General features: G+C 40.1%; 1 long non-coding RNA gene across 2 annotated transcripts; it reads right to left on the bottom strand.

Moving 5' to 3' along the window:
• Positions 1-9082: 9082 nt before the first annotated feature.
• Positions 9083-10479, bottom strand: LOC128830804 (uncharacterized). Of its 2 annotated transcripts, none has more exons than XR_008443691.1 (3): positions 10379-10479; positions 9689-9741; positions 9083-9237 (listed from the first exon to the last, which is right to left on the bottom strand). It is a non-coding gene; the product is annotated as an uncharacterized LOC128830804 (long non-coding RNA). The 2 variants fall into 2 exon arrangements; XR_008443692.1 differs by having other exon boundaries at positions 9083-9233.
• Positions 10480-13047: the final 2568 nt, after the last annotated feature.

Genomic DNA, 13047 nt, shown 5'->3' with positions numbered 1-13047 from the left:
GTGGGAGTGTTCAATTATACTGGGGGAGGGGAGAGGACGATGGAGGGGTGAGACCGTGACGGGGAAGGTGGGCTCTTTGGTACCATAGTAAACTGAAAAATATTTATTAGATTTAACTCATGTTTTAAAACCATTTAAAACCACAGTTGGCTACACAAGCCTACTATGAAGCACTATATCTCCATCCTTCTAGGCTTCTTGTTGTAATTTTGCACAATTCTGTTAATGAAGTTCTCGAATGCAGTGCATTCATCTTTGGTGGCTTTTCGTGTGTCCTCTACTTCCAGTTCTTCATGATATGCTCACGATGAGGCAGAAGGTGACTTCTTTCAGAAAAGAACATTCTATTCAAGGAGGAAAAAAGAAGGCTAACTGTAGCTGTCATGACTGGAAGTAGAAAGAGATGAATTCCCACTTCTTTCATCCCAGGAAACATAACAAAAAGATTAGGTTGAACCACTAATGATGATGAAGAATAAGTTGAAGTCAAATCTTCATTTGTTCATTGTATAATATTCTCTATTCTGTCCTGATCATATGGTAGCCCCATCACTCCACTCAACTGTCAATGTTTTATAAGACAGGCCTCTGTAAAAGCTATGTGGAGGTTGAATAGAATCCAGTAGTTGCTGTTGTAGAGTTGTAAGACTCAAGTCTGTGTCCTTTACTTTTTCAGCTGGCTAAACAAACACTTCTTGTCCTCTTCACTTACATAGTCAGCATAAATGCCTTAATTAGTCAACTTCTGAACTGAAGTCTTTGCTTCTTCCAGTATGTTTTCTCTCTCTGATTGATCCAAGTGTAGCTTCTATAGCTGGACAGAGATCTACTGCTGTTGTAACAGATGCCTGGATGGCATTGTTTAATGACCCAAGTGGTTTCATCGGTAGACTTACAAGAGAGAATGGTGATGTCTTCTCTGAACTGAGTAGGAAAAGTAGTCCATCAACCTCACTACTTAGATCCATCCCATCTCGGTAGATACTTTCCACAGCCAATAATAATGGGTTGCAGTAATTTTAAGACAACAGCGAAGGATCACTCATGAGAAAGCCAGCGGGTTTTCCCAGATTGGACTAATTTTAACTTCAGTCCCAGTTTATCTTCTATGTTTTCCAAGATGTTCAGTCCTTTTGGATTCTTGCTGAAAAAAAGCGTATAGCAAAGACATACAATTTATGGCTTTTTTAATGTCTTTTGAAGATTCTGAAGCTCATACTAGTGCTAGTTGGAATAGATGGCTTCTGTAGTGTGTATAGCAGAGATTAGGTTTACACTTTCCTCTTGTACTACACTATGTCTTCCAGAGAAGTTTGCAGCTCCATCAAATGCACAAGCAGCCATCATTTGGGGGTTCAATTGACAAGCATTTAACTCCTCTAAGATGTGGGTTGTCAGAAATGCAGCCTATGTGTCTTCTATAATCTGAACATCTAGAAATCCATCTACTGGCCTACCACTGACATCAAGATAACATAGGCAATGACTTTATACTTGACACCTATTTGCATCGGTGCATTCATCAACCATGTATGCACATTTTCTGAATGTGGTGAGAGTTCTTCACTTTTTCAACTGCTCAATCTTTCACTGTTGCACTGCCTGCTTCTAACCAGTCAGTTGAGTTTCTTGCAGAAAGAGAGAGAGCATTTGCTGGTCTTCATCAAAATCAATGTCCAACTTCAGGATTAACAAATGACATTGCACTTAACATTGGCCTCCAGTTTGTAGTGGGTGATATCTCTTGCTTAAATAGAAAGTATGATGTGACAGCCATGTTTCTTTGCATAAACTGTGTTGTCTCTCAGCATTTTTAACAGCCTCATTAAGTACTTCTAAAATTGGCTTTGACAATGACTGCTTAGAAGGCTTTCTGCATGTCGATGCAAACCAGAGGATTGATGTTTTGCAGCCTTTTCACATAGTTTGTCAGCACTTACTTTGCTGATTGGCCTGGCAAACCACTTTTACTATATAAATCCATGGTATGCTTACATCTTAAATACTGCATGCAGTTCTGGTTGCTCCATCTCAAAATAAGATATATTGGAGTTGGAAAAGGTACAGAGAATTATAACCATAATTCTATATTTAATTATATATTATAATTATTATGGTCATTCTTTGACAGGGTAACAAGCTTTGTGGATAGGGTGGAAGTGGTAGACGTATCATATCTTGATTTTAGAAAGCTTTTGATACGTCCTCCATGACCTTCTCTTAAATAAACTAGGGCAGTGTTTCCCAAACTTGGGACGCCGCTTGTGTAGGGAAAGCCCCTGGCAGGCCAGGCTGGTTCACAGCTCCAGGCCAATGGGAGATGCTGGAAGCGGTGGCCAGTACGTCCCTCAGCTCGCGCCGCTTCCAGCAGCTCCCATTGGCCTGGAGCAGCGAACCGCGTCCAGTGGGAGCCGCAATCAGTCAGACCTGCGGACGTGGCAGGTACACAAACCAGCCCGGCCCGCCAGGAGCTTTCCCTACACAAGCGGCGTCCCATGTTTGGGAAACACTGAACTAGGGAAATACAATGTAGATGGAGCTACTATAAGGTGGGTGCAAAACTGGTTGGAAAACCATTCCCAGAGAGTAGTTATCAGTGGTTCACAGTCATGCTGGAATGGCACAATGAGTGGGGTCCTGCAGGGATCAGCTCTGGGTCTGGTTCTGTTCAATATCTTCATCAATTAATTAGATAATGGCAGAGAGAGTACACCTATAAATTTTGAGGATGATACCAAGCTGGGAGGGGTTGCAAGTGCTTTGGAGGATAGGATTAAAATTCAAAATCATCTGGACAAACTGGAGAAATGGTCTAAAGTAAATAAGATTAAATTCAATAAGGATAAATGCAAAGTACTACACTTAGAAGGCATAATCAGTTGTACACATACAAAATGGGAAATGACTGCCTAGGAAGGAGTACTGCAGAAAGGGATCTGGGGGTCATAGTAGACAACAAGCTAAATATGAGTCAACAGTTTAACGCTGTTACAAAAAAAGGGAACATTATTCTGGGATGTATTAGCAGGAGTGTTGTAAGCAAGACACGAGAAGTAATTCTTCTGCTCTACTGCGCTCTGATTAGTCTTTAACTGGAGTATTGTGTACAGTTCTGGGTGCCACATTTCAGGAAAGATGGGGACAAATTGGAGAGAGTCCAGAGAAGAGCAGCAAAAATGATTAAAGGTCTAGAAAACATGACCTGTGAGGGAAGATTGAAAAAATTGGGTTTGTTTAGTCTGGAAAAGAGAAGACTGAGAGGGGACATGATAACAGTTTTCAAATAAGAGCAGGTTAGACAAACACCTGTCAGGAATGGTCTAGAAATTAGTCCTCGCACGAGTGCAGGGGACTGGACTAGATGACCTCTCGAGGGCCCTTCCAGTTCTATGATTCTATGATTACCCCCACATTCAATACTAAAGTGATTTGTGACCCAACACCAGCCAAAATTGATCATTTGAGCAACACAGCTCTGTCTGCTGGACACCTAGGCCGAGTAGGTGAGTTCATGTAAATACAGTCTTGTCCTGAAGCTTTTCCTCCCTCACCCCACAGCTGAGCGCTAGCTGTTGGGAGAGTTCATTGAGACCTTGTTTACAAATCATAATTTGAAATTATTAGGTTGGCCAACATTGCTGAAATGAATGCACCAACAGTCTCATAAAAAACAACAGCTGTGTGAGGAAGGTAGTCTTTGTTCATACTTTTCAAACCTATTATGCTTTTTCAGGTACAAGTATTTTATCATATACTGCATGTGCTTTTAAAGTGTGTATTAATGTTTCAGTTTCAGTTCAAGTTTCCAACCAATGATTAAATTGGCAACACTGTAATGTAACTAGTTGACCACTGGACCACTGGGGGGGTTGTTGTGGAAATTCAGGGGGGTGTAGGGAAATCCCTGACTCCCGCTATTCTGGCAGTGGGTCCTGCAGAACCCACAGAATCCCAGTCCTGCTGCAGGGCTCTACGCTAGTCCTGCTCAGGGCTCTAGTTTGTAGTGTAGACCTGTCCTACATCATTTTTCTGTCCTCCTCCCCATCAATCCCAAGGCTAGCTGGGAGACAAACCATCCCTCTGCACACGTTCAGGCATCCCATTAGCTGTTTAACATCCACAAGCTTGTAATATCCCCCTGGGAATCATTACACTAGCAAGAAACACCCCCATCCTACCACCATCATGCCACTAGCATATTCCCTATGCAATGGAGATTCCTAGCTGTCCTTTTTAGCAGCATGCTGTGTAGCTCAAACAATGCTAGCAGCTGGACTGGAGAATCAAAAGCTGGGAAGAAATAAAGGAGGGTGAGGGGTTGTTGGCCTTATCCAAAAAAGGAGCTTCATGTTAATTGTGTAAGCCTTCAGCAGGTGGTGTTGGCAAACAAAACGGCCAGCTTCAATATCTAGGGATTCCTCTTAAGATTTATACACTACTACCATCACAAGACCCCATCCCAAAACCTGGGAAAAAATAAAATACCCTTCTTGTGACCCTTAACAAGTAGCATTTCCCCTCTCACAAGCAGGGAGTCTGTGTATGAAGTAAGGAAAACTGTATTATAGAGAAAGACAACACAGCATTGATTTGGGAAAACACAGCGACAAAAAGTCAACAATATATTTACACAAACAACAAATACCCACCCCCACAGTATCTCTGGCAGTAGGCTTTCACCTCAGTTTCCCACTTAACAGTGTCAGTGTCTGATGAACAAATGTCCCTTTAATATTTCACTTTCTCCCTTCCCTCTGTCACACCCCACTCATGGTTTGTTTTCAATGGTTAGTGAAGTCTCAGAGTCCAACTGAGTTCACTCAGGCAGTGCCCTTACCAAAGTTCTGTATTTTACTTATATAGTATTTTCTCTAGGGAAAATTCAGCATCCTTTGTTAATCCAACAGGTACCTGCCCCTGCATCCTTGGGTGTTGAAGCAGAATAACACTCACTTTGGAGCCCATTAATACTTCTCTTTCAGGGTCTAATTCTGATCTTACACACGTTAATTGGAAGTAACTGCATCTGGCTCTGATTCTCCACTAAACTACTCCAATTGGTTTCAATGGAGTTACACCAGCATAAATCTGAAGAGTAACACAGTGAAGAACTAGGTTTCTTGACTTTAATGGAGTTTTGTCCACATAGAAACAGTGAGAGATTGGAATCAATCCCTAATTGTCTAAAGAGATCTTGACAAGTAATATAAGGTACTCTTCTTCCACACATGGCTAAGAGACCTGCTCCTATAGGTATTTGGGGCCAAATTCTGATGTGTTATTCAGGAAAAAAATCCATTGGAGCTACTCCAAATTTACAACAGTGTATAGGAGATCAGTCTGTCTTTTAGAATCAGTTCCATATCTTCCACATCTCATACATGGTAATAAAAAATCCCCCTTGTTATTAAAGTCACCAGGCAGTACACTGGAGATATTTTATTCAGACACCTACCAAACCAATTAGCAAGTTAGAACGAATACACTGTACACTGGTTTGGAACAGATATCCTAGGAAATGAAATTATATCACTATGTTAATCACAGCAGTGCTCACTTTAGAACAAAGTTTTAAAGGTCACCTCCTGTTTCACTGCTCTAACTGTGAATATGCATGCAAGTAACATCTATTCTTGTGCAGAGCTGCAGAGGAGCAAAGTGGAGTGCCCAGCCTACAGTGACAAAGTAAAATTAACTCAAATCCTAGCTTGTTGAAAGCATGCAATCTGAGGAAGCTTGACTTCCCTGTCAGCCACAACAATGATGAGAGTAAAGACAAGTTGAACACAGGAGCAAAGCAATTGGGAGACAAAATAATGATGATAAATAGGGTTAACCAAAAAAATTCTGTCAAAACTGTACAACTGTCACAACAAACAATTGTGTTTACAACCAAATTATTTTTTCTGTAGAGAGTATCTGCTTTCCATGGAAAATTCTGACCTTAAAAAAAAAAGTCAAAGAGCTGTATACTCGCAAAGCAAAAGTCTTCTGTTCTTTGGCCAAAAACCGAAAATTTCAATTTGGAAATGCTGCCACAATGCCCTGTGGGAGTTCTAGCTTCAGTGCCTCATAAGTCCTTTTTCCTCTACTGACTAATCTCCCTGGCCAGACTACATCACCCAGGCCTGCAGTGCTCCATAGGATTCAAGAAGAGGTGAGACCATTGTGCATCATGAGAAAGGTAGTTCAGCCAAGAAGCACAATCCACAGAATTGAACAGGGATATTAAGTACCTCACTACAACTCCCAGGAGGCAATGCTATAGCTAGAGCTGCTGCTTTAGAAAAGGTATATATTCCCTCAATATCAAACCTAGCTCGGCAACACCACCATATTGAAAAGCAGTGGATTTACCATTAGTCACAGCAGTTTTGTGCAGTCACCTCTTGGCATCAGAATCACAATTGAAACTAGAATGCCTGACTTTCCATGTTTGCAGTTAATACTTCTCTTTCAGGGTCTAATTCTGATCTTACACACGTTAATTGGAAGTAACTGCATCTGGCTCTGATTCTCCACTAAACTACTCCAATTGGTTTCAATGGAGTTACACCAGCATAAATCTGAAGAGTAACACAGTGAAGAACTAGGTTTCTTGACTTTAATGGAGTTTTGTCCACATAGAAACAGTGAGAGATTGGAATCAATCCCTAATTGTCTAAAGAGATCTTGACAAGTAATATAAGGTACTCTTCTTCCACACATGGCTAAGAGACCTGCTCCTATAGGTATTTGGGGCCAAATTCTGATGTGTTATTCAGGAAAAAAATCCATTGGAGCTACTCCAAATTTACAACAGTGTATAGGAGATCAGTCTGTCTTTTAGAATCAGTTCCATATCTTCCACATCTCATACATGGTAATAAAAAATCCCCCTTGTTATTAAAGTCACCAGGCAGTACACTGGAGATATTTTATTCAGACACCTACCAAACCAATTAGCAAGTTAGAACGAATACACTGTACACTGGTTTGGAACAGATATCCTAGGAAATGAAATTATATCACTATGTTAATCACAGCAGTGCTCACTTTAGAACAAAGTTTTAAAGGTCACCTCCTGTTTCACTGCTCTAACTGTGAATATGCATGCAAGTAACATCTATTCTTGTGCAGAGCTGCAGAGGAGCAAAGTGGAGTGCCCAGCCTACAGTGACAAAGTAAAATTAACTCAAATCCTAGCTTGTTGAAAGCATGCAATCTGAGGAAGCTTGACTTCCCTGTCAGCCACAACAATGATGAGAGTAAAGACAAGTTGAACACAGGAGCAAAGCAATTGGGAGACAAAATAATGATGATAAATAGGGTTAACCAAAAAAATTCTGTCAAAACTGTACAACTGTCACAACAAACAATTGTGTTTACAACCAAATTATTTTTTCTGTAGAGAGTATCTGCTTTCCATGGAAAATTCTGACCTTAAAAAAAAAAGTCAAAGAGCTGTATACTCGCAAAGCAAAAGTCTTCTGTTCTTTGGCCAAAAACCGAAAATTTCAATTTGGAAATGCTGCCACAATGCCCTGTGGGAGTTCTAGCTTCAGTGCCTCATAAGTCCTTTTTCCTCTACTGACTAATCTCCCTGGCCAGACTACATCACCCAGGCCTGCAGTGCTCCATAGGATTCAAGAAGAGGTGAGACCATTGTGCATCATGAGAAAGGTAGTTCAGCCAAGAAGCACAATCCACAGAATTGAACAGGGATATTAAGTACCTCACTACAACTCCCAGGAGGCAATGCTATAGCTAGAGCTGCTGCTTTAGAAAAGGTATATATTCCCTCAATATCAAACCTAGCTCGGCAACACCACCATATTGAAAAGCAGTGGATTTACCATTAGTCACAGCAGTTTTGTGCAGTCACCTCTTGGCATCAGAATCACAATTGAAACTAGAATGCCTGACTTTCCATGTTTGCAGTTGGATGTCATACTTCAAATTTATGCTGCTTTTCTTCTACCATCCCAGTTCCACAGCCGCCCATACTCACTCTCCCTGCCTACCATGCTTCTTACTCCTTCCTCCCCTCCTATCCCATTTCTTCTATCCTTTTCTACTTCCCACCTCTTCCCCCTCCACCCCCTTTTGCTCCTACAGTCCTGTATCTTTAAAATTCTCCTTTACCCATGGAAGATTTTCTGGAGTAATTCTACAGAAGTCAATGCAGTTACTCTGCGGGGAGGTAATATTAGAATCTGGCCTGGTGTTTCATTATTGAGTGGGTGCAGCAGTAAAGATGGCCAGTGTGGCTGAGAATCTAATATAGTGCTCCTTGTTCATTAGTTACGGAGTGCTGCATCTGATGTCTGGCTGCATCTACTGGTTCTGCTCTCCCCTTTCTCCAAATACTCAAAACCTCACCTGGAGTACTGTATTAGATTCCTCCACCTACCTCAGAACAGGGAACATATTTAACAAGTTCAGTTCCTCAAGACTGGATGAAAAATTGCTGATGCAGTGCTCCTCAGCTGTGTTTCTTCATGTCAAGGCATGGAAGTGGCCCTTCTAGACATTTTTCTTACAAATAAAGAATCAGATAATGTTCCCCACAATATAGTTAATGCATAAAAGTACCAAAAATCAAACAAAACAAATAGATTGTAAGCTCTTTGGGCAGGAACTATCTTGCTGTTATATGTTTGTACAGTGCCTAGCACAATGGGGTCCTTCATCATGTTTATTATGCTAGTGCCTAAAGGCCAGCCAAGAATGCAGCCCCACTGTGCACTCTACAGTACATGGTCCCTGCCCTGATATGCTTATGACATGACAGACAGGGTAGGTTAAGGGGTTGAACACACAAGCAGAGGGAACCATGTAATGCAGCACATTTTGTTAGTTCTATAATTTCTGAGGGGTGGGGAGTAGTTCAGAAGGATAAGCTGAATGGAAAGAAAAGGGGCCATAGGAGGTGGGGCAACAGGGCAGGGGAGAGTAAGGAGGCGTGAAGCTCTGGTGACTGTGAGGAAGAGGGAGGGGGAAGGTTGGAGAAAACAGCCAATCAGCATGGGGCAGAGAAAATCCAGGCAAAACAGTAGAAAGTTCTCCAAATGTCCAAAAAACCAAAGGTTCCTACTTCAATTGATGCTGCTGCTACCAGCTGGAGTCTACGGCTGGGTCCCCCACTGCAGATTTCCCCGAAGGCCATATGGTGGTGGGAAGGAGAGGCACCACCAGGGGTCCTAGTGCCACCAGATTCAGGCATTCATGTCCATTACTGGGGCTCTTAGGCACTACCTCAATATAAAAGTAACAAAATATTATAATAAAATAATAATAATTAATAAATAATTCACCTAGACACGGTGAACAGCCAATTAATTTCACACTCAGAAATTCTGGGAATTGAATGCAGAATTCCCCTGAAGTACATGCCAGCTAACCACTGTTGTAATGCTGCACTGTCATTCAAGGACAAGCATTTAGGGAGAGAGCTCCTCTAATATTTAGTATCTGTATATTAGAAAATCTGTTTGGTCCATCTCTACAAGGTGACCTGCAAATTAAAACATAAAATAGAGGTCAGTGTCCTTTTTTGCTTTATTATTAATTATAATTATATTATATTATATAATCAGGTGACAAGACTAATAATCTCTGTACTTAAGATGGTATTACATTTCATGTTTCTATAGGATTAGTTTTTTCTGCTTGCCTTCTACATTACAAATATCTATTATTGACTTACCTGTATTTGTTTCAAGACTCCTTGGAAAACTCAAACTAGTAGGTGATTGAAATCTGAGTAAAGAAGAAAGAAAATGATTGTTACTGAGGTTTTTTAGCCCTCTATCACAGGTTGACTGGCCCCCAAGATTGAAATAGATCCAGTGCCCCTGTGACAGAGCAGGTGCTCCCAACTGAGCCAATTAAAGGAGCAGGGCTATATCCAGGCTATAAAGGATCAGAGGGAGTGCAGAGCAGGCAGAGGAAGAAGGGGAACTGTAGAGTAAAGCTGTAGGGAGAAAGGATATACTGTAGTGGACCCTGAAGAAGAGAGATGGGGCTGGGTAGAAGAAGGCAGGCCAGGCCTTGCATCTCCTCTAGCTGCTTAGACTGCAGCTCAGAAAGGAGGGGCTGTACCCAGCCTAAGGCTGGGTGGAAGAATTGTTTTTGTGGTTTCTTTCTGGAATTTTGTTTTAATAAAAACAAGCAAACCCCAAGAAGGGCTGTGAGTGGATGCATGAAACTCTAACAAAATTTTGTTTAAGGAGTCTAGAAGAAGGGGCAAATAGGGAAGGGCACTGCAGATACTCCTCTGGCCACAAAGGGGTGCTGGGGTGGTAGACACAGTGTTACAACCTCCCTATGTTCCATTTTTTTTTAAATTAAGAGCATATTTAATTACAGCTAAGAAACATTTGGGACAAACACTCACTTGGTGAAAGGAATAGAGTCCCCATACGTTCAAATGAGGCCTAACAACTTCCATTCTTGTTCTCTACTTCTTCAAGGAGTTCTCCAGATAAAAAGATAGAACAAATGTGATATTTCTAAGGTAAAATAAAAATATGAAATTCAAAGCTCATTCACATCATGTGTATACACCATACAGCAGCAAAACTGAACTATCTATTTTCCTTTCCAGGTCATCTTTAAACTGATCGTGAGAGGCAGACTTTAGCCAAATTTGAACCAAGGGAACCAAAGATGACAGGCTTACACATGTTATGAGCCTATCTTTCTGCCATCTGAATCTCTGCAGAAATAGTGTTTTAAAAATTTCCAGCTTATAGTGCATATAAAATATGAGAAAAAGGGCAAAATGTCTGTTTTACTTTTTTAATATAACTAATAGATTGCGCAAATGCAACAGATTAAATATGTCAAACAATCAACTGTTTGCTTTTCTCACAAGCTTCAGGGGATTGGCATATTTTTTCTTGCCTAGCTTGAATTTGAAGGCTTGGTTCAACATTATGTATTATATACAACTGAGAAAGGCAAGATCTGTAAGGCAAAAATACATTGTCAATACACTAACAGAAATTGGAGACATAGGAACTCATTTGTATACTGTACACTAGAGCACGTTTACCAAATATATTGATTTGGTAAACAAACAATGCTAGACCTCTGAGTTAAGGGTGGAATTTGCAAAGTTATACTCTGAGAAGACATCTTTGCTTATGGTTAGTTCTGTCTCATCTGTAAGCTCACTTGTAGTTGTAAACATTACAGATAGAGACATTTAAAGATGTTATGTTTAAAAACACTATTAATGCTTTAACAAGTTTTATAGTCAAAGTTACAATATTATATTAAATAATCAGGTGACAAGAATAATACTCTCTGTACTTAAGATGGCATTCCACTCCATTCACCCCACCCAGACACTGAAAACTACAGTAGCTGGGGCTTTTCAGATTACCTGTAAAGGAAAATGCTTTTAAAACTCAAAGCCCATCATGCACTGTAGAATAGGTATCACCATGTAACAGTGACATGACAGGGGTATTGTAAAGTATAGTAGTTTATGTTTGTGAGGAGATTTATGAGATCATCAGATACAAATATTTTAAGGGCTGTGTATTATTATTATTTTTTTTTTTGCTGAAGAAAATGTACAATAAATTAATGTACAAATATGGGGAGGGTTTTTTTTATAGAAAATGAATATACTTTGGCCTCAGTAACCCTTGGAAGAGATTAAGTCATTCTTCTTTGCCAATGGCAATATGTTTGCCTAGTGAATAAGACAAAGAATCTGATTTTCCAGATCTGACTTCCAAATTGCAAGGACAGAGTTTCTACTTGACCCAGATTCCAGAGATGAAACAAGTAGCACAATTTTCTTTTTTACACTTGAAATAATATAGCTACAGCTTTCAGAGGCCCTCAATCCTTTTCAGAATGTAGATCGCATTTGAATAAAGATATTGTCTTGTAGAACAAGTGCCCTCCCTTTGCAACTGTATGATGTCTCTGTGGCAACTGCAGCCACAGTTATGAGAATGTGCACTGTATTTAACATGTTTAAATTAATAAATGTTTTACCTTTTTGAAGTTAGTTGCATTCAGCTCCAGCTGTGCCCCTCCCACCTGTTCTGTTCCCCAGTACATGCTTCTATAGATGAAAGGCTCAGTTCTGATGTAGTTATATTGACTTCAGTAGAGATGCTCCTTATTTACGTGTGTGTGTGTGTAATATAATATTACCCCAATTATAGACTCAAACAAATGAGTCATTTTGTTTGTTTGTTAAAAAAGTCAGATCTAAGGAGTCATAACCTGGGTTTATAATATTTCTAAGTCACCAATAATGTATGTTGAGATATTTCTAATTTATTCTACAGGGATTCACAGGTTAAAGATTCCTTTCATTATTTTGAAGTGTCTTTGGTCAGGAATGCCCCTCTTAGAATTCTGTCTGCTGCTTGAAGGAAGGAGATTTGACATCCAGTTATATAGCTTTATTTCAAACTGTATCTTCAATAGCTGATGCTTGCTACTAAGGGCTATAGTTCAAGAAAATAGAAGCCGAAGTGAGAAGCACCTGTATCTACTGCAGTGTAAATCAATCTGATAAGAAAGTTACTCTTGGAAAAAGAGTGTTCTGGCAATGAAATGTGTGTTCATTAAAATTAAAGGGCCTAAGAGTACCTAGCATAAAGCTACAACTTACCCCATCAAAACCCTTATTACACACACAGAAAGTATATGTCTAGCATTGGCCACCTGGGTCAGTTTTATGAGACATCACTTTTTATAAAAGATGTGTCCTCCCACAAATTAAACCAGTTTTATTTGGATTTATATAGCCCTCTTCATCGCTTTGTGTCCCTATTGCTCTCCCCTTATCCAATATAATAGCTGTTCTTATTAATTAATTGAGTTTTTATGACTGAACAAGTTATGGATCCTTAGGCTGTGATACAATGGCAAACTGAATATCCAGAAGGAACCACTCTTGCTGAAGCAGAACAACTGCTTGGAGAATGTAGAATGAAACTATGGGATCAATAGCTGTTCAAGTTCTTCAGAAAAAATCAGACTTCACCAATGTGTTCCAGAAACCCTTTAGTCTCACATGCTAATTTTTTTTTT

This window comes from Malaclemys terrapin, chromosome 2, assembly GCF_027887155.1.
Source record: "Malaclemys terrapin pileata isolate rMalTer1 chromosome 2, rMalTer1.hap1, whole genome shotgun sequence".
Taxonomy (NCBI): Eukaryota; Metazoa; Chordata; order Testudines; family Emydidae; genus Malaclemys; species Malaclemys terrapin.
Note: the sequence above shows the minus strand (reverse complement) of the source record. Positions and strands in the feature narration are given on the sequence as shown.